The sequence below is a fragment of the Eptesicus fuscus genome, chromosome 21 (assembly GCF_027574615.1).
Source record: "Eptesicus fuscus isolate TK198812 chromosome 21, DD_ASM_mEF_20220401, whole genome shotgun sequence".
NCBI classification, from domain to species: Eukaryota; Metazoa; Chordata; class Mammalia; order Chiroptera; family Vespertilionidae; genus Eptesicus; species Eptesicus fuscus.
In genome coordinates this window covers 42039610-42054113 of record NC_072493.1, presented here as the reverse complement: position 1 = coordinate 42054113, position 14504 = coordinate 42039610, and the positions used below count along the sequence as shown (strand labels likewise).

Genomic DNA, 14504 nt, shown 5'->3' with positions numbered 1-14504 from the left:
CTCTGAGTGACAGGAGCCTCGGGAGGGCTCTGAGCGGAGGAGGGATCAGGAGCTGAGTCGGGTTACGGGAGGGTCCCTCCGGCTTTGTGAGAGGAGCAGATTGTGTCCCAGGAGGAGGAGATGGCAATGGTCCAGGCAGGGGCTGGACCAGCGTAGGGGGCAGTGGAGGTGGGGACATGAGGCCAGGTTCAGGAGACGTCCTCTAGGCAGAGGCGACAGGTGCACAGGAGCGAGGAAGAGGTGGCCAACACAACAACGTGAATCTACTCAACTCTACGGAGCCGTACATGTCTGAAGGGCTAGGCCAGTGGTCGGCAAACTCATCAGTCAGCAGAGCCAAATATCAGCAGTACAACGAGTGAAATTTCTTTTGAGAGCCAAATTTTTTAAACTTAAACTTCTTCTAACGCCACTTCTTCAAAATAAACTCGCCCAGGCCGTGGTATTTTGTGGAAGAGCCACACTCAAGGGGCCAAAGAGCCGCATGTGGCTCGCGAGCCGCGGTTTGCCGACCCCTGGGCTAAGATGATAACTCCTATGATTGTGTTATTTACCACATAAAAAAGTTTTGAATTTAAATTAAGAGAGAGAGCCCTGACCAGTGTGGCTCAGTTAGTTGGAGCGTCCCGTACACTGAAAGGTTTGATCCCTGGTCAGTGCATACAGGAGGCAACCAATCGATGTTTCTCTCTCATCTCTCTCTCTCTCTCTCTCTCTCTCTCTCTCTCTCTCTCTCTCTCTCCTCTCTTTCTTCCCTTCTAAAATCAATAAGCATGTCCTCAGGTGAGAATTTAAAAATAATAAATAAAATTTTAAAAATAAAAACGAAAATGAAAGAGAGAGAGAGGGAGGAGTCAAGGATGATGTAATGTGCTGAGCTTTGGTTTGGTTTTGGGCGGGGGGGGGGGGGGGAGCACCGTGCTGGACACACAGTTTGGGTGCCTCGGAGACCACCCTGGAGAGTACGGCACCGTGGTACAGGCCGGAGACATGCCTGTGCCGGGGGGTGAGTACAATCTCCTCGGCCCGCTCGCCCCTAATTCCCCTGCCTGACCATCCACAGGGCCTGGCCTCTCTTCGGTTCCGTGACACTGCTCCTGGCCCATCATCCCGTTCCCCCTTCCTCCCTCATCACCAGCCACGGCCCGGCAGACTCCAGGCTCCCGGCTTCTGGAGAACAGGTTTCCAGAAGCCCCCCGGCCCACCCCTACCGCCCACCCAGCTTCCCCGCCTTCAATCCCATCAAGGGTTGACGAGGCGGCTCGTTGCGAACCGTCCAGCAGGGAGCGGAGAACCTGAGGATGCTAACGGGTGTGTGCAACATGCAGCCGGGGACGTGGGGAAGGGGAGGCGGGATCTGCACGCACATGGGTCCAGGATCCTTTACCCAAACCCCTGGAGCCCAGATGTGTCCGAACGCAGCCTTGCCCCACACCGTGCAGGGTAACGGCGTGCCCGCGTCCATCACAGAGCACCCTCAGGAGGCTCGGGGGCGGCACCTGTAATCAAACCCTAATATTCCTGCAGCCAAACCCATGCACGTCCACTTGCAGAGTGACACCGACGGACTATAAATAGCCTGGCTTCAGGTCTGGCCCTGCGGCCAGTCACGGCGGGACCATTACTGGTGGTGGCGGTGGTGTTTTGATCAGACAAACCCGGCTTCAAATCCCGGCTCTGCAGTTTTCTGAGCCTGAGCAAACTGACTTCGTACCTCGGGGGTCTCGGCCCTGGGGATAAGGGAGGATCTGGCTGTTGCCTGGAGGACTTCCATGAATAATAATGACGGACAGAGAGAACAGCAGCAGTAGCCATAATGGCAGCTAACCTTTCCGGAGCCTCCCTAGGGTCCAGGCGGGTCCCGGGTTCGGTGCTGCCATCGGGTCGCTGACTGGAGCCCCGGCACAGTCCCGGGAGGCAGCCCTGCCGTTCGTTTCCCTCTGTCACCCGAGGCCCGGAGTAGCTCGCCCAGGAAGTTTATCTGACACGGGCCTTAAACTCGGTCCAAAACTTGGGTCAGGCAGCCCCTAGGTCAGGCTGACCCGTTCCCGATGGCGATCGGCCGCGGAGATAACGTAAACAACCCCAGCGCTGTTTTCCTCCCCAAACAAGCCCAGAGGGAGGGAGTCATTTTACTCCGCCGCACGCCTGTGTCCGGCACGGACGGGGCGCCCACACGTGCGGCCTCCAGACCACGGCTGTCCGCCTCCCGATCCAGCCCCTCTCACGCCACCGGAGCCGCCACCTCCTTCCGCCACCTGAGTGTCCTCTCGCCTCTCTTTCTGTTCCCCTGAAACCCGGGCCTTCCTCTGAGCTCACAGGCAGCTCCAGAGGCTGCCCTGGGCCTCGGGGACGGAGAGTTACGGAAGCAGGAGCCGGGCTGCCTCTGGCCAGTGTCCCCTGGGCCTGGCACAGGCCTGGCACGGAGCAGTCGCTCAATAAATCCTGGCTGCTGTTTGCACGGGGTGAGAACGGGGAAGCCTTTGTGGAATGCAATTTGGCAGGGCCCACCCACATCTCGGCGCGGCTTCCCTCTGCCTTAGCAGGTCCCCTTCCAGGAATCTGGCTGGTGGAGGCACTCTTGCACAAGCCACGGAAGGTGTGGCTGCAAGAATGTCAGGTGGCGCCACTCCCCAGCTCCAAAGCCCCCCGTGGCTCCCATCTCCCCGTGGACTCCACGCCCCAATTCTAGTCCAAGATGCAGAATGGCACCGCTAGGGCAGGGGTGGGGAACCTCCGGCCCAAGGGCCGTCTAAGGCCCGAGAAATCATGTGGCCTGGCCCTGCCAGGGCATTCGGGGTGAGTTAATTAAACGTCTGACCACACACAGCAGCTGGTTTTTAAGTTGATAATTTTGTATGGCTCCCGAACGATGTTATAAATATCCAAATGGCCCTTAGGAGCAAATAGGGTTCCCACCCCTGCTCTAGAGCAACAAAGAGGTAGTGTGAATCAGCTAACAGTGGGGGTAAGAGGGAACACTAAATTACTCAATTCATCTAAGGGAGGCAGGAAATGAGAAAAAAAGGGAACAAAGAGCATGGGCCGTAAACAGAAAACAAACAGCAAGAGGCAAGATTTAAATCCAGCCGCATCAGTAACACGGTGAACAGCTGAGGGTCTGAGCCAGCGCTCTCCAGCAAGGAGTTCCACTCCCGAGCACTCTTTTTATTTTTTTAATGTATTTTTATTGATTTTGGAGAGGAGAGAGGGAGAGAGAGATAGGAACATCAATGGTGAGAGAGAATCATTGATCGGCTGCCTCCTGCACGCCCCCTACTGAGGATGGAGCCCACAACCCAGGCCTTTGCCCCTGACGGGAATCGAACCCGGGATCCTTCAGTCCACAGGCCAACGCTCTATCCACTGAGCCACACCGGCTAGGGCTCCCGAGCACTTTAACACAGCTGGTCCAACTGAGATGTGCTGTGAGTGCGAAACGTACAACCAATTTTGAAAACTTACGTGTAGGAAAAACAACGGCCGTGTAGCAGGTGCTGGTGAGGGTGTGGAGAATGGGAGCCCTTGTTTGTGTCCTGCTCGATGGGAATGTGAAATGGTGCAGCCACTGGGCAAAACAGCAGTTCTTCCAAGAGCTAAACACAGAATTGCCATATGACCCGGCCATTCTACGCCTAGTTTATATCCAAAAGCACGGAGTCCTGGCCCGTGTGGCTCAGTTGGTTGCGCTTCCTCCCGGGCACCGAGAAGTCCCCGGTTCGATTCCCATTCAGGACATATGCCTGGGTTCTGGCCTCCATCCCCAGGACGGGGTGTGCAGGAGGCAGCCGATCAATGTTTCTCTCTCTCTCCCTCTCCCTTCCTCTCTCGCTGTAAAATTAATAAAAACATGTGGGGGGGGGGCGGGGGAGGGAAGAAAAAAGAACTGAAAGCAGGGGCCCGGACAGACTCGATGCCAATGTTCAAAGCAGCACTCCTCGCCATGGCCAAACGGTGGAAACAACCCAGCATCCACCGACGAACAAGTGGATAAACAAAACGTGATGTACAGACAATGTCATATTCCTCAGTCGTGAGAAGGAACCAAGCATGGATACATGCTACCACACGGAAGAGGCTTGAAGACATGACACTCAGTGAATTAAGCCAGACACGGAAGGATGACTACTGTGATACCACTTACACGAGGCGCCTAGAGCGGCAAATCTATAAGGACAGAAGGCAGAATAGAGGTTACTAGCAGAGGAGGGCCTGAGAGGGTATGTTTAGTGGGTCGAGTTTCCGTTCGGAACGACAAAGCTCTGGAAGTGGATTGTGGTGCTACTTACACAGCACTGCAAATACACCTGTCACCGCATCGACCCTGGTGAATTTCATGGTATGTGTATTTAACCAACTATAAGACATCTCAGTAATGATTTTTACATTGAAATGATAGTATTTCGGGTATGTTAGAGTACATAAATAGATCCACATTCATTTCCCCTGCTTCTACTGAGGCTACTAAAAGATTTCAAAGAACATAAATGGTTAGCATTTTATTTCTACTGGCCAGCAATGATCTTAATATTAACATGTTAATCGTCAGATGGAGACTGTCAGACCATATGCTATCTGCAAGAGACACACTAACTATAAAGACACGGCCTAACCGGTTTGGCTCAGTGGATAGAGCGTCAGCCTGCGGACTGAAGGGTCCCAGGTTCGATTCCTGGTCAAGGGCATGTACCTTGGTAGCAGGCACATCCCCAGTGGGAGGTGTGCAGGAGGCAGCTAATGGATGTTTCTCTCTCATCGATATTTCTAACTCTCTATCCCTCTCCCTTCCTCTCTGTAAAAATCAATAAAACATATTTAAAAATATATATATATAGACGCATATAGGCTCACAGCAAATACTGGAAATAAACTTAAAAAAATCCATAAGGTAGAGGGTAAATAAATTATGGACGACTGCCCCGGCTGGGTGGCTCAGTTGGTTGAAGCGTTGTCCCATATACCGAAACGTTCTAGATTGCTGACATGGAAATAATTCGAAGGCATTTGTTCAAGTTAAAAAGTAAGGATAGAAGAATTCATATGGTATGTATGCTCCAAGGAAAAAAAAAGTATGCCTAGAAAAGGGGGTTGAAAGAATACAATGCAATTGGCCTTGGCCGGGTAGCTCAGTTCGTTAGAGTGTAATCCCAATACGCGAAGGCTGCAGGTTCGATCCCCGGTCAGGGCCCATACAAAAATCCACCAGTGCCCTAGCTGGTTTGGCTCAGTGGATGGAGCATCGGCCTGTGGACTGAAGGGTCCCGGGTTCAATTTCAGTCAAGGGCATGTGCCTGGGTTGTGGGCTCGATCCCCAGTGGGGGGCGTGCAGGAGGCAGCCGATCAATGATTTTCTCTCATCATTGATGTTTCTATCTCTCTCTCCCTCTCCCTTCCTCTCTGACATCAATAAAAATATATATATTTTTAAAAGCCACCAACGAATCAATAAGTGGAACAACAAATTGATGTCTCTCTCTCTCAAGGCAATTAAAAAAAAAAAAAAGAATACAGCACAAACTTCCCACAGAGGTCCCCTCTACGGAGGGAGGGGGGACAGTGAAAAGAATTATAGTGTTTTATGACTCTTTTTCCTGTGTCATAATTAATACAGACCTTCCTTCAAATTAGCAAACCGGAAGCTAAGAGCTGAGGAATCTTATTTTAGCCTGGGCACCCAAAGTCTCAGACTCGCAGGGCGCCTGAAGCAACTGGAAACCCAGGGGAAATCACGTTTGCAATTCAAATGTGTGGTCCCGGAGCGGCAGGGGCCTCACCTGGGAGCCCTTTAGAAGCGCTGAGCCACAGGTCTACTGAGTCAGAACCCACACTTCAACAGGCCCCCAAGGAATCTGTGGCCAGGTCAAGTTTGAGAAACTGTTGGTTGCTGTCTGCACCAGTGGGTGCAGACTAAAAGCTGGTTAGTGACAATAATAGCAATGACAGTGAGAGTGATCAACTACCTTTTATTTTTTTTAAGTGTGTTGTTGTCTTTTTTTAAAATATATTTTTATTGATTTCAGAGAGGAAGGGAGAGGGAGAGAGAGAGAGAAACATCAATGATGAGAGAGAATCATCGACCGGCTGCCTCCTGCACGCCCCCCTACTGGGAATCAAGCCCACAACCCAAGCATGGGCCCCTTCACCGGAATCAAACCCCGGCCCTTTCAGTCCGCAGGCTGACGCTCTAGCCACTGAGCCAAACCGGCTAGGGCTCAACTAGCATTTGTAACGTGCTTATATGCCAGGCACCTGACAGCACATTATCTCAAGTAAGATCCCACAAAATTCCCATCATTAGGTAATTTAGATAAATCTAAGGCCTCATATCTGCCGTCCCAACCTCCAAAAATCTCTAAAAACCATCCTTTTCCCTCAGTCTTTAAAAATCACTCGGGGACAGACCCAGCCTGCAATGACCATCCTTATGTAGCCCTCTCAGTGTCAATAGCCACAGGCCCCTCAAAAAAAAAAAAAAAAAACCAGCCACAGGCCATCAGCAGCAGAAATACTCGTTGCTGCAGAAATCCTAGTATATTTGGCCAGGGAGCTTGCTAGGCATTCCCCACCATCCTGTGCCGAAATAGTCTGAATTTTGAAACACGGTCCCAGTTAGTGCCATACATGCAGCACTTCTGTTAACACGCGATGTCACCTCGCTGACCTGCAAGAGGAAGGGAGTAGGCCCCTCTCACTGATGGGGAAACTGAGGCTGAGAGAGGTGGGGGCGGGCCCTTGCTCCAAGTCCCTCAGCCGGCTGCAAGCCAGATGCGCCTTGGGAGTCCTGACCCCTCACCCCATCCTTTAGGTCTTGCTGACTCATACCAGCTTGTCACCCACCCAGGCTCTCACAAGCTCACAAACTCACACACATCCTCCTGGTCTGGGGGAAGCTGGGGCGGCCCCGGTTATGCTAATGAAGACAGAGGAGGGTCAAAGAGAAAGGAAGGAGGGACGGCACCCTGCTGAGCTCAGCTGAGACCCAAGCTGGATCCCAAACCAAAGTGGGGGGCAGAAGGGTGAGGGCGGCTTCCAGATTGTGGGCTTTCTCACTGTGGCTCCGGTAACAAGGAAGTGGAGAGGTTTTATAGGTTCTGCCTGCGGCCTGACCACCAGTGAGCAGCTGTGCGGTTCTGGGCAAGTCACTTAACAGCTCTGTGCCTCAGTTTGTTCACCTGTAAAAGGGGGATGCTCACTGCACCTACCTCCGAAGGTCCTTCTGTGAGTGGATGAGTCAGTGCTTAGGAAGCGCTGAGACCAGTGTCGGGGCAGTGCTAGCTGTTATTATTATCATCGTCGCTATGGTCACAATCTATGTAAAGCTCAACCGGATCCACAAGCGCCCCGAGATCCTTTGCCAGATTTGGGGAGAGCCCAGTGTGTATTTCTCCGGGAAGAAGGTCTGTAGTCTCTGATCAGATTCCCCAAAGGACCTGACACCTCTTTTCTCAAACGGTGAACCCCAGCATCCTGTCACCCTCAGGCCGAAAGAGGGTGGGCTGCAAGCTCCCCTGCCCCCACCGCCGGGCCCCCCTCAGTCCCCTCTCTTCCTGTCTCCCAGCAGGTCCACGCTGGCTCCTGAACTCCTTCCCAAACGCACAAACACCTTTCCTCTACCTTCATGCCTCTCCCCTCGCCTCCTCACCTCCTCACACTCCTGGGGCCAACCTGGTGCTGCCTCTTCCAGAACTTTCCTTCACTCCTTTCCTTCTCTCTCCTGAGCTTGTAAGCCTGCTCAGATCCTGAAAACCCAATCTCGTGTGCTCTCCTCCTCCCCACCTGTGCAAAGGCCGCCTGGCCCCTCATTTACGCACTAAATTGCCGATTACGAGCTTATTCTGAGTCAGGTCCTGGGGAGGAATTCTGTCTCAGGAATAAACGAAGGCAGTGGTCGGCAAACCGCGGCTCGCGAGCCACATGCGGCTCTTTGGCCCCTTGAGTGTAGCTCGGTGTTAGAACCACTTCTTCAAAACAGACTCGCCCAGGCCGGAAACGGACTTCTGCGCATGGGCCACGAAGTTTCAATCGCACTGGACGTGCGCGCCCGCACGTGGCATTTTGTGGAAGAGCCACACTCAAGGGGCCAAAGAGCCGCATGTGGCTCGCGAGCCGCGGTTTGCAGACCACTGCACTAAGGGACGTGAAGGAAGCTGGACAGGATCAATGAGGAAGGCTCCCCTGGCAGAGGCCTGTGAGACAGGAAGGAGCTGGGGGAGACCTCTGCAGGCAGAGGGCACAGCAAGGACAAACGTGGGGAGGAAGGACCAAGCGTGGTGCATGGAGAAGGCAAGGTTAAAGGTGAGAGGTGAGGTCAAGGAGATAAGCCCAGGCCAGACTGGAGGGGTGCTGTCTGAGAGGTGAGGGTTAGATGTTTACCTGAGCATGAAGGAGCTATAGAGGACAGCAAGATATCTCCCTTCCTTCCTTCCTTCCTCCCTCCCTCCCCGCTTCTGCCCTTCCTCCCTGCTTCCCTCCCTCCTCCCTTCCTTCCTTCCATGGGGCCATCCTTCCCCTTCTTCATTGCGTTCCAGTCTGGCTCCTGCCCCCACTACCCATCAAACCCAGGACATCTTTGCTTCCAGAACAGCTGCTTCCAACCCAGGAAGCCCGACCTCAAGTCCATTTAAGCTGCAGCCTTTCTCGAACTCCCCTACGCTGTTCCAGGGACGCTGACCGTGCAGGACCCTGCCCCTCCTCCCTCTCTTTCTCTGTTTGGGTCAGAGATGTTCCCGCTCTACACAGGGGCGGCCACCTCGGTTGATCCTCAACCCTCTCCTGTCCTCTCCTTGGGGACTCATCCCCATCCCTGGGGCTCAGTTATCACGCAGTGCCACCGTCCCGCACTTGAGACCCCTACAGTTCACTCATTCGCTCTCCAGCTCTCTCCTCTCCGCATTCCTCCACCAGCCAGGAGGGTGCTAGAGCTTTGCTCTCTGGGGCTTGAGTTCCCCAAACTACCAGCGCTCTATCACGTCCCCAGACAGGGCAGCTGCATCCAGCCAGTTGTTCAGGCCAATGACCTTGGGTCATCCTAGACTCCTCTCTCTTTCCTCCCATCAGCAAAACCACGGCACCCCAGTTCCCAGCCTCCATGTCTCAGGCCCTCCTTCCCCATGAAGCGTCGACGGGCTTGTGAAGTGCATCCCACGCTCCTCTGCTGGGAATGGCCTTGAATCCAGAGCCTGCCCCAGAAGCTCCCTCCTCCAGGAAGCCTGCCCTGATGCCCCAACATACCCCAGAAGTCATGTCTCCTCCCAGCCTCCACCAGCCCAGCTGATGGAGATACTGATCTCACATTGCAGGGAGGATGGGTGTGTACTCGGCTTACCTCCTGCCCTGTCCCTGAGGGCAGAGGCCTAAGGCCAGGCACACAGAAGGCCCGCTGTGTAGGTCTGAATTAACCAGTAGAATCCACCTGGATTCAAATCCTTGCTCTCCCAGCAGCTAGCTGGGTGACCTTGGACAAGTCACTTTACCTCCCTCTCTAAAACAATCAGTAAATTTTGAAAAAGTTATCTTTAAAAATAGAAAGCTTTCCACATCTTGACTCCCTTAAATCTCATAACAACCCCGTGAGGGAAGTTCTGTTACAGACGAGGAAACGGAGACCCCAAGGGTATTTGATTGCCTGGGACCTGGCCTCCATTTAAAATGCCAACCCTGAGCCCTTGCTGGGTGGCTCAGTTGGTCAGAGCAAGGTCTGGATGCATCAAAGTTGTGGGTTTCATCCCAGTCAGGGCACATACAAGAATCAACCAATGAACGCATAAATAAGTGGAACAACAAATCAATGTTTTTCTCTCTCGATCTCAAAATCATTAAGAATAAATAAAATGCCAACATTGATTGCCTAGGGCCGTGGTTGGCAAACTGCAGCTCGAGAGCCACATGCGGCTCTTTGGCCCTTTGAGTGCGGCTCTTCCACAAAATACCACGGCCTGCACGAGTCTATTTTGAAGAAGTGGCGTTAGAAGAAGTTTAAGTTTAAAAAATCTGGCTCTCGCCCTAACCGGTTTGGCTCAGTGGATAGAGCGTCGGCCTGCGGACTGAAGGGTCCCAGGTTCGATTCCGGTCAAGGGCATGTACCTTGGTTTCGGGCACATCCCCAGTAGGAGGTGTGCAAGAGGCAGCTGAATCGATGTTTCTCTCTCATCAATGTTTCTAACTCTCTATCCCTCTCCTTTCCTCTCTGTAAAAAATCAATAAAATATATATTTTTTTAAAAATTTGGCTCTCAAAAGAAATTTCAATCGTTGTACTGTTGATATTTGGCTCTGTTGACTAATGAGTTTGCCGACCACTGGCCTAGGGTTTTTTTTGGGGGGTGGGGGGGGTGGGAAGGCAATAAAAACATGGGTCTGATCTCACAGGAGACTTTGCTACTTCTCTTAATAATAATAACAATAATAATAATCCCACTAACAGTTTTTGAGCCCCTGCTATATGCCAGGCTTTGCACACCCGTGAGCACGTCTGAGGTGGGTCTCCTGTTATTCCCATGTTTTCCAGATGAGGAAACTGAGGCACAGAGCAGGGAAGCCCTGTCTGTTTCCAGAGTCACGCCAGAGCAGCCTGCTCTGTGCCGTCCAGTTTAGAATGCCAACATTGTTCCCATGTGCCTTTGGGGAAGACAATGGGGACCTTTCAGAGTGGAGAAGTCGGCCTGGGTCCCCTGGGAGGACAGTAATCACAGCGAAAACAGCAGCGACCTCAGCGGCAGGCCCGGCCTGGGAGAGCTCTGCCTCGTTAGGCCCTCCCGGCAGACCCTACAAGGGAACCGGCCTGAGTCCATTCTACAGACAAGGAAACTGAGACCCAGAAAAGGCATCCCTTGGCCCAGGGTCATGCTGTGATGAAGTGGAAGAGCCAGCGTTCCCTCCCATGCCTGCCAGTTTAGGGGGTTCACGCTGCAGCTGAGTTGAAAAGGCCCCAGGAGAAAGAACGGACAAAGAATGACAGACAACACCACCACCGGTTGTATGGCTACCTATGAACGTTTTTAAAAAATATATTTTTTTATTGATTTCAGCGAGGAAGGGAGAGACAGAAACATCAATGAGAGAGAATCACTGATCGGCTGCCTCCTGCACATGCCCTGACCGGGAATCGAACCATGACCTCCTGGTTCATAGGTTGATGCTCAACCACTGAGCCACGCTGGCCGGGCTACCTATGAACTTTTCATGGATGTTAGTAAACCCTCACAACAACCTTCCAAAAGTAGGTACTGAGATGAACCCATTTAACAGAGGGGGGAAACCGAGGCCTAGGGGAAGCAAGCCTCTTGGCTGCAACCATTCAGCCAGCAAGTGGCAGAGCCAAGATTCGAACCAACAGACAGCTGGCTTCCCAAGCCCACGCTCTTGACCTCCACACCAACCGGCAAGCACACGAAGCAGGCCACAGGCAGGAGGAACAGGCAAGGAGGTCACAGGACCCCGAGACCCCCGGGATGGTCAAGTGGGATGAACTGAGCAGGAAGGGGGACGACTTCAAGATGCGGCTGCCACGGGACCTCCTCGGGGTGACCAAATGACAGGTGACAGGTTAAGAATCCAGCAACCCCGCTTCCAGGAGCTGATCCCACAGGTGGGTCCATGTCCCAATAAGACACGTGGACGCATGCCTTCCCTCTCCGCGCGCTGCAACTTTTGGAAACATCTCCACGTGCACGTATGTCAAGTCAAGGAGGATTCCCCCACTCCGCGGAATACCATGCAGCCAAGAAAAAGACGTGGAAACCCTCCGTGCACAGCACAGGAGTGTCTCCCAGGCAGCTGAGGTGGAAAAGCCACCGGCAGAATGATGGGAAGAGCGTGCCACCGTCTGCGCACAATACACACGTTTAAAGACAGACACACAGGTGTACGTGTGTGTGTACAGAGCATCAGAACTGAGGAGCTGCGCCTGGGGAGGCAAGCCGGGGTCCCAGGGACGCCAGTGGAAATGGAGACGGAGACGCACTCCTTTGAATGCGTCCCACGTGCCTGTATCGCTTAGAAAGAAAAAAAGAGAGAGACGGGGGAGAGAAAGAAGTTGCTTCCTCCTTGGGGGACTCACAGACTACCCGACAGACTTTGTCAAATCCCACACGGCGAATCCAGCCCTGAAAACAACATGAACCTTTCGCCTCCTCCTGGACTGGGTCCCAACAACCTAACTGAGCCCCGGGGCCCTGGCACACAGTAGGCCCTCAGGAAGTTTCACTGGAAACCATTCAGGAAACAAAGGCAGTCTCCCCTGCTTTCTCCTGCCAACAGACCCCCCACCACCATGAATACACAAACCACACACAACGAATTGTCAGCAAAACTGGAAATGTCTTGGAAAACATTCTCTCCCCACTGGGGAGACTCACAGGGCCCCAGACACAAAGGCGTCAGTCAGTGGGGACAAACCTTTAATGGTGGGACTCCAGGCAGGGGGAAGCCTAGAGAAGGAGTGAGGAGGGGCTCCTTGGGGACAATTCCAGTAAACATTTCCCATGTGTCCCCCGTGTGACGCATCCTAGGCTGGGGAGCCAGCTCTCAGGCAGGCCCTCCGCCCTCAAAGAGAGGGGACGAACCGGGTAGGAACAGTGAATAAGTGGGGGGCCACTCTTTCAGATGGAGGGGGAACACTCGACACCCACCGTGGATGTTGTAGTTCAGGAACTTACTGTTTCTACTGAGAGAGAGAGTGCCTGGTGGGGGGAAGGCACTAAGAGCCCAGGGCCAGACAACCACGCCCCCCCGCCCTCCCCCACCCCGCCCTCTCCCCTGCAGGGCAGGAGAGGGAGGATGGCAGCCCCTCGGTTGCTCTCCAAGCCCAGGCCGGCTGGGAAGGAATGCCATGCTTCCCTGTTTCCAATTAACTTCCCACCAGCAGCCCTCCGCATTCTTGAGACCAGGAGTCAAGGCAGCCACAGGGAGAGCTGGGAAGGCTGGCGGGAACTCTGCTGGTGGCTGGACCCGGGGAACCCTCCCCACACCTGGGGGACACCCTCCCTCCCCTGTCCCTACCCCCACCCCCACCCCCACCACCCCGGCCCCAGGGCTTGGCGCTGACCTCTAGGCCCCTCCACAGACTCTTGGAGCTGAGAAGGGGAAGAGGACCCCACATCCCCAGGGAATGCCCCAGAGGCCTCTGGGAAGGAAGTCGGAGGGGAGGCGGGCAGGGCATAGGCCTGTCCCTCTGGGGCTTCCTCCTGCTTCCACCTCAAAGGAAATCTATTCCTACTTTCAGGAACCACGCAGCCTCGAGAGGCCTACAGGTCATCTTCCGGAGGAAGACATTTGCACATCAAGGAGAGGACGGCAGTTGGGGGGCAGGGGCTCCCTCAAAATGTGGTCTGCCCAGCTCTGCTGACAAGCATGGAGCCCGCCTGCCCCAACCCCAAGCCATGGCCCAGGCTTCCCCGGAACTCAGTTTCTTCATCTAGTGAGGGAGGTGACCCAGGACCCCCAAAGGTGGATTCGGCACCAGTGAATGCCGAAGGGGGCGGGCCCAGGTCAGACGGGTGCAGGGGTACGTCACCGGAGCGGAATTATCTACAGCGGGCCTCGGCGGCCACAGGAGCATCCTCAGGGGTGGACACCTTGTGTGATCTCCGTAAAACCCCCAGCACCAGGCAATCCTCCCCACCCTACAGGCATGCCACATCCCACCCGCTGAACGAGAAATAAAAATAAAACGTTTGGACACACGTTCACCCCCTCAAGGTCAGCTAAGGGAACTGCCGTTATCCCCATCTGCAGATGAGGAAACTGAGGACGAGGGAGTGAAATGACCTCCCCAAGGTAACAGACTGGGAGCAGGCGTGTGCCACCAGGCCAAGCGGAGAATGGGCAGGAACGCTCTCTGCCAGCTGCATCAGGTGCCACGGAGGGCCGCAGGGCAGAGTGACAACCAGGTCCCCAACCAACAGCTCAGCTTCCCTCCCTCGCAGGGTTGAGGAGCAGCAAGCCAGGGCAAGTCCCGGCTCAGGGGTGAAAGAGGATGGCAGTGGGCTGGCTCCTGGGTGAGCTCAGCCAGGCCTGGGACACCCCCTTCCCCTGACTCACACACCTCCAACTCTCAGCTCCCACAGGCACATGCTGGGCCACAGGTGACATGACCCCGCCCTCAGCCCAGCGTCCAGGTGCACTCTGACAGCTCCGTCCAGGGATTGACTACAGTTGAGACCCAGGTCAACTGAAATCAAAGGGACCAAGTGCCAAAGAGGGGTACAGGGGGACCCAACGGTTTTGAAGGGAGTTGGAGAAACCCGAGAGGGCTACAAATTGGGGCTGTGTGACCTTGGGCAAGTCACTTAACCTCTCTGAGCCTCCATTAGCCTGCCTGCAAAATGGACTAACAGCAGTCCCTACTTCCTCCTCCCATTTGCAGCAGCCCTCATGCTGCCTGGGTAGAGAGACGAGCTTATTTCCAGCCTCTAGGAGTCGGGGAGCTATGGGGAAGGGCGGGGGAGGTCAATGAGCCCCCTAAGTCCCACCTGACACCAGCACACGGGCAGGGAGTAGTTCCTG

The 14504-nt window shown here is 54.3% G+C and overlaps 1 protein-coding gene across 1 annotated transcript in view; it reads right to left on the bottom strand.

Annotated features, from left to right (window-relative positions):
* BICRA (BRD4 interacting chromatin remodeling complex associated protein) overlaps window positions 1-14504 on the bottom strand; it is a 71990-nt gene that overhangs the window by 55542 nt on the left and 1944 nt on the right.